Below are 12,943 nucleotides of genomic sequence, written 5' to 3' on the forward strand. Positions count from 1 at the left end.
AACCATGATTGATATGACCTAGTGACCTTTACGACGTTCTTCAAGTGTCGGTTAAATGACATTTGTCACCTCAGGCATGCCTGCCTAACTATAGCTAGCAGTTCAGGTGTGGGATTGTCAGTACCGAATAGATCTATTCACAAATCTCACGCTCTCCCTTCAGGAGACTCTGGTTATACTACGATACGATTTAATTCAGTACACCTAAGGGTACAGTTTTGAAGTAGAGTCTCATAATTCTGTGTAATCTAGTTTACGTGTAATTCTGTAGTGTTCTCTTGTATTTGGATCCGTTGTAAACTGTATAAAGTAATAATTATACTTAAATAATTATTAAATGTTGTACTCTTATAGTAATGTATATCATAAACTAAATATGTCATAGTATATATGTTTACCCCTGTATGTAATCTGAATTGGTAAAAGCTGTGTATTCAATTCCCCAAACTATAGCCATTATAGTTTACTTGAAATGTTATGTACTTGGTTTGTAAACTGTTCTGAAAACTATGAAATTGTGTTTCCAAAATAAAAGTGTCCCTTATGCTCAACATAGTACAAAAGGGTTAAAATATCTAAATATTTTATAAAATGTGGAAATCGTTTGACTGTATTAATAAGCTTAAAAACTTTTTAAAATCATTTGTTTTTGGCCTGTATTCCCCCCCCCCCCCCCATGAAAACATTAAAAATCGTAAAAGCGTAGGGGTATCAACTCACTGTTAGTTGTGCACAAACATCGAATCAACGGACTGAAACGAAGACCGTCGAGTTGTAGCGTGGCACTTAACGGAATCCTAATAACAATTAAATACATATATGTATCTAAATTAGTGATTTCGTTAGATAAAGCGTTAGCAAAACACTTGCTTTTGGTTAAGGAATGTTACCGGGACTTGATTGAATCGAGGGAAAGTGGGTTTTCAGTCTAAATTGCTGCTTAGGAAATGTGTACGACCATGAATGAGGTTTACGACCGGGAACAAGTGTACGACCGTAAACAGGGTGTACGGCCGTGAACGTTGTACGGCCTTTGAAGGTGTGCGGTCGTAGACTGGTATGCGGTCAATGAACTTGAAGGTGTACGACCGTTCACTCAAGAACAAAGATGCTGATTTTGACGAGAAACATGCTCTAGGTTCTCCGAAATGACCCCCAATGGTGTTTTTCGATGTTTTCCGGAAGAATAAAGGTGCTTTTAGGGGTGTACGGTCGATAGTATAGAGAGAAAAGGAGAGAGTGCCCGGTCATAAAAGTGTAAATGAGGGGGTTGGGTCTCGTATTTATAGGGGTTTTCATTGGTCGGTGGTGGGGTCCACCGAACACTGGCTGTAAACGAGTGTACGACCGTACATGGGTGTACGACCGTGAACTCAATTCAGGCCGTGAACTCGGTCTTGTTCGAAGGAATTCCCGAAATTTCGCGTGGTTTTGGTTCCGACTTGAATATAGAACTCCAAATATATAATTGAATGATTTTCCAAACTGAAGGAAGTTGACAGAACCTAATAAACTAAAAATTTATTAACGAAAATTAATTAACGGAAACTAGTAAAGGGTTCGGGTTGTCACATCATCCCCCCGTTAGAGGGAATTTCGTCCCGAAATTCAGAAACAGAATACAAATCATGGACTCGGAAATAGATGAGGTTAATTCTGTTTCATTGAATCTTCGTGCTCCCAAGTGAATTTAGGTCCCCGCTTGGCATTCCAGCGAACCTTCACTATCGTGATACGGCTTTGTTTTGTTCGATTTACTTCCCTATCTATGATTTCTACGGGTTCCTCTATGAAGTGTAATTTCTCGTCTAGATCGATCTCATCGAGGGGAATCACAAGTGTCTCATCGGATAGACACTTCTTCAGGTTCGAGACGTAAAAGACAGGATGAATGTTACTAAGTTCTCGGGGTAGACTAAGTTTGTACGCTACAGGACCGATCTTAGCGAGGATCCCGAATGGTCCAATGTATCTTGTATCCAGCTTTCCACACTTTCTGAAGCATATCATGCCTTTCCAGGGTGAGACCTTCAAGAGAACACGATCGCCAACATGGAACTCCAAGGGTTTTTGTCTCTTATCGGCGTAACTCTTTTGTCTTTCTCTTGAAGCCTTTATTCGTTCTCGGGTTTGTACGATCTTTTCTGTAGTCTCTCGGGTGATTTGTGGGCCTATGAGAGTACTATCGGGGACTTGACTCTTGACTAGCTGCGTGTCACCCACCTCAACCCAGCACAGCGGGGATCTGCACTTACGGCCATAGAGGGCTTCGAACGGCGCAACCTTGATGCTGGTATGGTAGCTGTTGTTGTAGGAAAATTCGACTAAGGGTAGATGGATGTCCCACGACTTACAAAAATCTATGACACATGTTCTCAACATGTCTTCCAACGTCTGAATGGTCCTCTCTATCTGTCCGTCTGTTTGTGGATGATAAGTTGTGCTCATATCCAGTTTAGTTACAAGAGCCTTCTGCAGTGACTGCCAAAATCTCGAGGTGAATCTGCTATCTCGATCAGAGATAATGGACACAGGCACACCATGCAGACAAACAATCTATTGTATGCATATTCGTGTAAGTTTCTCCATTTTGCAGTTTTCCTTGATTGGCAGGAAGTGAGCAGATTTAGTCAGTCGGTCGACAATTACCTAGATGGCGTCGTGCCCACTCGGAGATTTGGGCAACTTTGTGATGAAATCTGTCACACCCCAAAACCGGAACGGTGGAAACGTTCAGGGGTGGAGGACGTCATATACAATATCACAACAAAGAATAGTAGTAAACAAGAAACAACATCATCCATTGCATTAATAATATAATTTCATACAAGTGTGTTCTATAAAGTTATAAGACGCCAAAAATGTAAATCAAAATAAGAGATGAGTCTTGAACGATATCCATCTTCTCAAAATCCTGGCATCGGTACCTGTCTACTGATGACCTGAGAATACAAGTTATTTTGAAAAAGTTTATCAGCTTTAAACCTGGTGAGTTCATAAGCATTTTAGTATCATTGTTTGTATGAAAGTGTTGGTATGTACTTGATGTATAAGTTTGTAAATGTTTGTAAATGTTTGTGAATGTTGGTATCTCCTAGAAAATCCTATATTTTCTACTAAACGTAGCCTTCTACCAAGGTATCAAATGAAATGTATGTTTGTTTCTTGTAAAAGTGTGTATTTTCCCAAGTATGACTATCATTAACCAAAAATATAGTTTTACATTATCTTTTATGTGAAAAGATCACAATATTAATGCAATGGGAAAATAATAAATTAATGTAGTGTTGTATTATAGTAACTACTATTATACTAATTACCTTAAACCAATTGTTATTTAAAGTAACATGTGATATCCCACTGTAGCAAGCAGCAAGGTGTAGGATAGTCAATCCAGTATAGATCTATACACAAATTCAACGCTCTCCTTCTAGGAGACTCTGGATACAAAACGAGCCATGACAGGTGATGCCATGCCCCATTACGTGGCTCACATTTCTGTCGTAATGTTCTTGTATATGTATTGTATGTACTAGTGTAATGTATGTTCTCTCTGTCTAGTATGCTCTATTTGTTTATCATCATAGTATGTTATGTTTGTTTCTCATCTTAGTATTCTTTATCTGTTTCTCGTTATAGTATGTATTGGCTCATGTATGAACTGACTCATTGTATGTTTAATTGTTCTAGTAATAATATTAGTAACTTCCTACACTATACCTATTATAGTTTACTAGTAATGTTGTTTGCATGTATGAACATGATGGTGTACCTTTGCTACCCAAAGGCACGAAACTAAATGAAGGAACTTTTATATCTATACACATATACATAATATATAACTAAGATTCAAACGACCTTCAGACAAATAACCGATACCCTAAGTCCACAACCAAACAAGGAACAGGAAGCAAGGCGAGCTATCAGTCCTAAGTCTTTTCAATCCTACTTATATAACTATATCTATATAGATATGCATTTGAAAAGATATAAGTTTAAAAGAGTTTGAATAGAAAGTATTTAACATGTAAAAGAGTTTGTAAAATGATTTGAAGTAGTTTGTTTCATAACACAGTTTGAAAAGTAAGAAAATCCACTTGTTTGGTAGTTATTAATCACATGTGCTTGATATAATAACTATAATAGTTCAACTTGTACCCCCCCATAAAAGCATTTAAAATCATTTAAAAGGTTGATTAAGGGATATGAACTCACCTGTAGTGAGTGGTTTGGATGAACAGATGGTATACGATGCTAAGTGTCAAGTGAAGACTTGAGCACACACACGGATCTATATAGAAGCTTGTAAGGGTGTTTAAAATCCAAGAACACTAGTGTGTGTTCTTGGTGTTCTTGGTGAAATGAAGAACACTTGAAGATAAAGTTGAAGATCAAGAAGAAAAATCGGATGCTACTTGAGAGAGAATCACTTCTAGGCTTGAAAATGGAAAAAATGACTAAAACGACTAAGTGCCATATTTATACCCTTAGAGTTTACGACTGTAAACTCCATTTTATGGCTGTAAACTCCAAACTCTTGGAATTTTGAGACTTAAATGTTGCACAATAAACTCTAGAGTATACGTCCTACAATTTCCTCTTGAAGGTACTAGGCTTTAGAACACTCAAACAGGCTCTAAACAGTGCTAAAAGTTAGCAGAAATAAGTCTGACTTAGATTAAAGTGAATGGTTGTACAAGATAGAAATTTCGAGTTGTCACATCATCCCCCCGTTAGAAGGAATTTCGTCCTGAAATTAGAGTTTAAGCAAATAATTAGTTACAAGTAACTAAGTAAAAAGATGAGGATATTTCAGTTTCATTTGATCCTCTCGCTCCCAAGTAAATTCAGGTCCTCGCTTGGCGTTCCAGCGAACCTTCACTATCGGGATACAACTTTGCTTCGTTTGCTTGACCTCTCGGTCCATGATCTCTACAGGTTCTTCCACGAAGTTGAGGCTCTCGTTGATCTCGATCTCGTCGAGTGGGATTACAAGAGTCACGTCGGACAGACACTTTTTCAAGTTCGAGACGTGGAAAGTAGAATGTACGTTATTGAGTTCGCGAGGTAAGTTGAGTTTGTAAGCTACAGGGCCGATTCTAGCGAGAATCTCGAAAGGCCCTATGTATCTTGGATTTAGCTTTCCACGCTTTACGAAGCGTATCAAGCCTTTCTAGGGCGAGACCTTCACAAGAACACGGTCGCCCACCTGGAATTCCAACGATTTCTTTCGTTTATCTACGTAGCTTTTCTGTCGGTCTCTAGAGGCTTTCATTCGTTCACGAATCTAAGCGATCTTCTCTGTCGTTTCCCGAATGATCTCCGGACCGGTGAGAGTGCTGTCGGGAATTAGTCCTTTAGCTAACTGGGTGTCACCCACCTCAGCCCAACACATAGGGGATCTGCACTTTCGGCCATAGAGGGCTTCAAATGGAGCAGCCTTTATGCTCGTGTGGTAACTATTGTTGTAGGAAAACTCGACAAGGGGTAAATGAGTAGCCATGCCTTCCCAAAGTCGATCACACAGGCTCATAACATATCTTCCAAGGTTTGGATAGTCCTCTCACTTTGTCCATCGGTCTGTGGATGGTAGGCTGTACTCATGTCCAGCCTAGTTCCTAGGGAACTTTGTAGCGACTGCCAGAACCTCGAAGTGAATCTACTATCTATATCGGAGATAATAGATATAGGAACACCAAGCATTCGTACGATCTCCCTTATGTAGGTTCTTGTTAGCTTCTCCATCTTGTCTGTTTCTTTGATAGGCAGGAAGTGTGCGGACTTGGTTAACCTGTCTACGATCACCCAAATGGTATCGAGACCACCCACTGTCTTGGGCAACTTGGTTATGAAGTCCATCGTGATCCACTCCCACTTCCATTCTGGTATCTCCGGTTGTTGTAGTAAACCTGAGGGTTTCTGGTATTCGACCTTAACTTTGGCGCAAGTAAGGCATTTACTTACGAAGGTAGCAATCTCTACTTTCGTGTTTGGCCACCGGTATAACTTTTTAAGATCCTGATACATCTTATCTGAACCTGGGTGAACGGAATAACGAGTGTTGTGAGCTTCAGTCATGATCAAGTCTCTGAAACCACCGTGTTTCGGTGTCCAGATCCGATCCAAGAGATATAAGGCTCCGCCACCCTTGACTTCCAAATTCTTATTCATCCCTCTCAGGGATTCACCCGCCACATTTTCAGGTTTCAAGGATTCGAGTTGAGCTTCCTTGATTTGCGTAGACAAGTGTGAATGGATAGTCATAGTCAAAGATTTGACTCTACGACCAGAGTATTCTTTCCGAATTAGGGCGTCAGCTACTACGTTGGCCTTGCCGGGATGATAACGAATTTCGCATTCGTAATCACTGAGTAGCTCGACCCACCGTCGTTGTCTCATGTTGAGCTCCTTCTGGTCGAATATATGTTGTAGGCTTTTGTGGTCTGTAAAGATAGTGCTCTTCGTACCGTATAGGTAGTGTCTCCAGATCTTCAGAGCAAACACAACTGCTCCTAACTCAAGATCGTGAGTGGTGTAGATGACCTCGTGTGTCTTCAGGTGTCTCGAGGCATAGGCGATGACCTTACCTCGCTGCATCAAAACACAACCGAGCCCTTGGTTAGATGCATCACAATAGACTACGAAGTCTTCTATTCCTTCGGGGAGGGATAGTATCGGTGTGGTGCATAAGGCTCGCTTCAGCTTTTGAAACGCTTTCTCTTGCTTCTCTTCTCAGTCAAAGGCCACACCCTTCTGGGTCAAAGTCGTAAGAGGTTTCGCAATTCGCGAGAAGTTTTGAATGAGCCTACGATAGTAGCCAGCGAGGCCTAGAAATTAACGAATTAATGTAGGCGTCTTCGGTGCTGACCAGTTCTCAATGGCTTTTATTTTGGAAGGGTCCACGTGTATTCCTTCTTCGCTAACCACGTGTCCTAAGAATTCGACGCTTCGGATCCAAAATTCGCATTTCGAGAACTTCGCATAGAGCTTCTCCGATCGTAATGTTTATAAGACTTGTTGAAGATGTTGACTATACTCCTCCTTACTACGAGAGTAGATAAGTATGTCATCGATGAAGACGATGTCGAACTGATCCAAAGAAGCACGACACACCCTATTCATTAAGTCCATGAATACTGCGGGCGCGTTGGTTAATCCGAACGGCATCACTACGAATCCATAGTTTCCATAACGAGTTCGAAAGGATGTCTTCGGAACATCCTCCCCTAACACTCGTAACTGGTGATACCCGGATCTTAGGTCAATTTTTGAAAAGAAGTTCGCCCCTTGATGTTGGTGAAACAAATCATCTATACGAGGCAGAGGGTAACAATTTTTTATGGTCAGTTTGTTGAGCTCCCTATAGTCGATGCACATACGAAACGATCTGTCTTTCTTCTTGACGAACAAGACTGGAGCTCCCCAGGGTGAGAAGCTTGGTCTTATAAAACCATTGCTGAGTAGTTCGTTAAGTTGACCGGACAGTTCTTGCATCTCTGCAGGTGCTAGACGATAGGGAGATTTGGCTACTGAGGTAGCCCCTGGAACTAAGTCGATTCTGAACTCGACTTGACGTTGTGGAGGTAATCCTGGGAGTTCGTCTAGAAAGATGTCGGGAAAATCGCGTACTACTGGAATGTCCTTAATGTATTTCGTTTCTTGGCTCACATCGACAAAATGAGCAAGGAATGTGTGACATTCCTTTCGCAAGAATTTCTGGGCTTGAATGCTCGAGATGAGGAGAAGGTTAGTGTCGGGTTTGTCGCCGTAGATTACTAGAGTTTCGCTAGATGGCAGATTAAGGCGAACCGCCTTTTCATAACACATGATGTCGGCACGATGCAGACTCAACCAATCCATGCCGATAATGACATCGAACCATTTAATTGAGACTGGCATGAGGTCGATCGAAAATGAATGGCTATCTAGAGTTAGGGTACATCCTATATATATACTGCTAGAGCTCTCCGTCTTTCCGTTAGCCATTTCTACAGTGAACAGTTCTTTAAGTGCTCATGATTTTTACTTAAGTAAGTGAGCAAACTTTTGATTCACGAAACTCCTCTCCGCTCCACTATCAAACAGAATGCATGCATAAGAGTTATCGAGGAGAAACGTACCAGTGACCACTATGGGGTCGGCAACCGCTTCCTCATGGCCTATATCCAGAACTCTTCCCACTCCGCCAGCGTTTCCTGCCTTCGTGCAGTTCCTTTTGTTGTGGCCCACTTCGCCACAACCGTAGCAAGCTTGGCCCACTCCAGCGTCGGGGACTTGGTTGATTGGCCTCGCCGGAGATTTGCAGAAACGGGCAGTGTGCTCCTTCCTGTTGTAGTTAGAGCACTGCTTTTTCCGGAAGGCTCCTATGTGGTGGAAGTAGCATTTGTTGCACTTTGGCAAACTTCCAGCGTACTGTTTTACCGGAGCAGCAGCGGCAGGTGCTATCGCAGCGTGAACTGCCACGACCTGCTGCTTTTTGGCAGCCTTCTTCTTCTTCTTGTCATCCCAGAATTTCCGCTTGTTATCAGCGGCTTTGGAGGGTTCTGTGATGGCTAGGGTTGTTGTTGCTGATGGGGTACGAACCCCATGGTCAATGAGCCTCTGTGCCAACCTCTTGGCACTATCGAATGTAGTGGAGTTTGAAGCTAAAACATTCACCTGAAATGGAGGCACCAGCCCCCAGATGTATCTCTCTGTTTTTTTTCCCTCCGTGTGAACCATGTTGGGACACAGGGCCACCAGTTCGCTGAACCTGGTGGTATAGGAAACTATGTCGGAGCCCTTCATGGTTAGGCTCCATAGTTCTTGCTCCAGTTTCTGGATTTCGCCCCTCGGGCAGTATTCTTCGATCATGAGCTCTCTGAGACCTTCCCAGCCTATAGCATTAGCCACTACTAGAGAAAGTGACTTGACATGGCTATTCCATCATGTCAGGGCTTTTTCCTCGAAGGTGCAAGCAAAGAATTTGACTTGCTCCCTTCTGAACAGGAGCAGATTTCGAAGACCGACTCTGTCTTTTCGAACCATTGCGAGAGGGCAATGACTCCGCCAGTCCCTTTAAAGGATAGTGGCTTGCAGTTGGTGAAGTCCTTGTAGGAGCACTCTCTCGAGCACACGGGGGCTTCACCGTGTTTAGAATGAACAGGTGTTCCAGCTCCGGTGGTACTTGAAGAATGATATTGAGCCATGGCTGTTGCCACAGCCGCAGCTACTACATCATTTAGAGCTGTCGTATCAATTTGAGGAGTAGGTGGTAGTGTTGGAGTTACCGGGGGATTGCGTCTCGTTAATCGGCGCGGAGGCATCTTTCAACTAAAAGTTTACAAAGATGACGATATTGGTAAGAATAAAGAAATTTATGAGAGTGACTCATGGACTAACTCTCTATAGCCCTACAACACAATTGAATAGTATGATTGAATGTGGATCCAATACTTATAGATGATTTCATTTGGATATAAATTCCATGAGATTAGATATCTGTCAATTATACTGGTATTAAAGATGTAACAAGTTCGGGAAAAATGACCTAGAAGTAGGTCTTACATCAAACCGAGATGGGAAAATTTTGGCAGAACTAAGACCAATCATGATTTAACAGATCTAAGGTCTTCACAAAGATAGGAAATTAAACTAGAGTTTTTACATAAACTAAGTTATATCTAAAAGAGAAAGTCGAGTAGGCTCTATCTACGACGAGAGCCACTAGAGTGAGTCCTTGATTCTGACAGACGGCGCTCTATATCTCTCATGCGCCTTTCTATCATTGCCTGTCGAGGTCGAAGTTCCCTGACTTCAGCTCGGGTTTCAGTAAATTCTATATGCAGGGTTGCATTATGGATCTGAGTCCTTTCATGAGCAGACTCTAGCTGACGAATGCGTACTGTGTTAACATTAGAGTTGGCATCAATTTCCACGACTCGGTCGATGGCTGCTCGACCTTGCTCGGTGTTCCGAGCAATCCTACGGATCATGATGGGCAGGACTCGTTCAGCTGAACCTCCCTCTCTTAGGTTGTAAATGCTTTTGTCCCCATTGTAGGGTAAGGTTTGACCCTGCTCATCACTCCAACGGTTCAAGTTTATGGCCCACAGAGGTGTGAGTCCTTGAAATGCTGGGCGAGGGTTAGGATTTAGGTTTGGGTTCTGAGCCACTAGGGGCAGGTTGTTGACTTCTGGCTCTGAGTCAGAACCATCAGAAAAGCCTTCAACGTGGTGATCATCCACAGGGATTGGATGATCATCTTCTGGCTCCTCATCAAGCCATCCCGCATTGCCTTCGTTCGGGAAGTACGGGTCTCCAGGGATATGGAATCCAGCCATGATATCTACACGAGAAAAGGGGTATAAGATATAACTAAATAGACGTACTAATTAGATAATTATATAATGATCTTTATCAGTTACTTCAACACTTGCATAGTGCATAACAGTCATATGTAACCAAGACATCATAGACCTTCGAATAAGTGACCCTAACTCTAAGCCCACAACCAAACAAGGAACAGGAAGTAAAGCAAAGATCACAGATTCTAAGTCTATGACATCCTAGTTACATATAACCTTAGCGTATCCACTCTGCAACTATTGACATAGTAAAAAAGACTTTTTTTTTGTTTGCACATAAGTAATTATAGTATCACAAAATACTCCTATAGTATTTTAAGTTTATGTTGTGTGCTAATGTTTTCATTGTAGTATTGTTGGTATGTTTTTAGACTTGTTGCAACCTCACAACCACTCTTAGGCACATGCTAGTCACTCCTCGGAAAATATAGTTGATCAGGCTATATCATTCCCAGGGTTGACCATATGTCTCTAAGTGTAATTGTGTTGTCCAACAGTCGTAATACTTTTGTTCTGTCCTAGTGACACTGATTTTAGTATGAATGCAGATATGTATACTTAGTTAAATATTTTATTATTTAAAAGTATAAACTCTTGGTCAGAGTATTTTTAATCTCGTTGTGCTTATAGTTTGTATATCTTTTATGGATTGATATACTCGAGTCACTATAAACTAAGCTCTGATACCAATCTGTCACATCCCAAAACCGGAACGGCCGAAACGTTCAGGGGTGGAGGACGTCATGTACAGTATCACAACAAAGAATAGTAGTAAACAAGCAACAACATCATCCATTGCATTAAAAATATAACTTCATACAAGTGTGTTCTGTAAAGTTATAAGACACCAAAAATGTAAATCAAAATAAGATATGAGTCTTGAACGAGCTCCATCTTCTCAAAAGCCTGGCATCGGTACCTGTCTACTGATGACCTGAGAATACAAGTTATTTTGAAAGAGTTTATCAGCTTTAAAGTTGGTGAGTTCATAAGCATTTTAGTGTCATTGTTTGTATGAAAGTGTTGGTATGTACTTGATGTATGACTTTGTAAATGTTTGTAAACGTTTGTGAATGTTGGTATCTCCTAGAAAATCCTATATTTTCTACTAAACGTAGCCTTCTACCAAGGCATCAAATGAAATGTATGTTTGTTTCTTGTAAAAGTGTGTATTTTCCAAAGTATGACTATCATTAACCAAAAATATAGTTTTACATTATCTTTTATGTGAAAAGATCACAATATGAATGCAATGGGAAAATAATAAAGTACTGTAGTGTTGTATTATAGTAACTATTGTACTAATTACCTTAAACCAATTGGTATTTAAAGTAACATGTGATATGCATGTACCATACTACCGACTAAAACACGACGATGAAATACGTCGGAAGAAATGACATTTGGCACCCGTAGACTTGCAAGTCCCACTGTAGCAAGCAGCAAGGTGTAGGATAGTCAATCCAGTATAGATCTATACACAAATTCAACGCTCTCCTTCTAGGAGACTCTGGATACAAAACGAGCCATGACAGGTGATGCCATGCCCCGTTACGTGACTCACATTTCTGTCGTAATGTTCTTGTATATGTATTGTATGTAATAGTGTAATGTCTGTTCTCTCTGTCTAGTATGCTCTGTTTGCTTCTCATCATAGTATGTTATGTTTGTTTCTCATCTTAGTATTCTCTATCCGTTTCTCGTTATAGTATGTATTGACTCATGTATGAACTGACTCATTGTATGTTTCATTGTTCTAGTAATAATATTAGTAACTTCCTAAACTATACCTATTATAGTTTACTAGTACTGTTGTTTACATGTATGAACATGATGGTGTACCTTTGCTACCCAAAGGCACTGAACTAAATGAAGGAACTTTTATATCTATACACATATACATAATATATAACTAAGATTCAAACGACCTTCGGACAAATAACTGATACCCTAAGTCCACAACCAAACAAGGAACAGGAAGCAAGGCGAGCTATCAGTCCTAAGTCCTTTCAATCCTACATATATAACTATATATATATATAGATATCCATTTGACTAGATATACGTTTAAAAGAGTTAGAATAGAAAGTATTTAACATGTAAAAGAGTTTGTAAAATGATTTGAAGTAGTTTGTTTCGTAACCCAGTTTGAAAAGTAAGAAAATCCACTTGTTTGGTAGTTATTAATCACATGTGCTTGATATAATAACTATATTAGTTCAACTTGTATTCGCCCCCACAAAAGCATTTAAAATCATTTAAAAGGTTGATTAAGGGGTATGAACTCACCTGTAGTGAGTGGTTTGGATGAACGGATGGTATAGGATGCTAAGTGTCAAGTGAAGACTTGAGCACACACACGGATCTATATAGAAGCTTGTAAGGGTGTTTAAAGTCCAAGAACACTAGTGTGTGTTCTTGGTGTTCTTAGTGAAATGAAGAGCACTTGAAGTTAAAGTTGAAGATCAAGAGGAAAAATCGGATGCTACTTGAGAGAGAATCACTTCTAGGCTTGAAAATGGTAAAAATGACTAAAATGACTAAGTGTCATATTTATACCCTTAGAGTTTACGGCCGTAAAGTCCATTTTATGGCCT

The sequence above is a fragment of the Lactuca virosa genome, chromosome 1 (genome assembly GCF_052849685.1).
Source record: "Lactuca virosa cultivar CGN04683 chromosome 1, Lactuca_virosa_CGN04683_v6, whole genome shotgun sequence".
NCBI classification, from domain to species: Eukaryota; Viridiplantae; Streptophyta; class Magnoliopsida; order Asterales; family Asteraceae; genus Lactuca; species Lactuca virosa.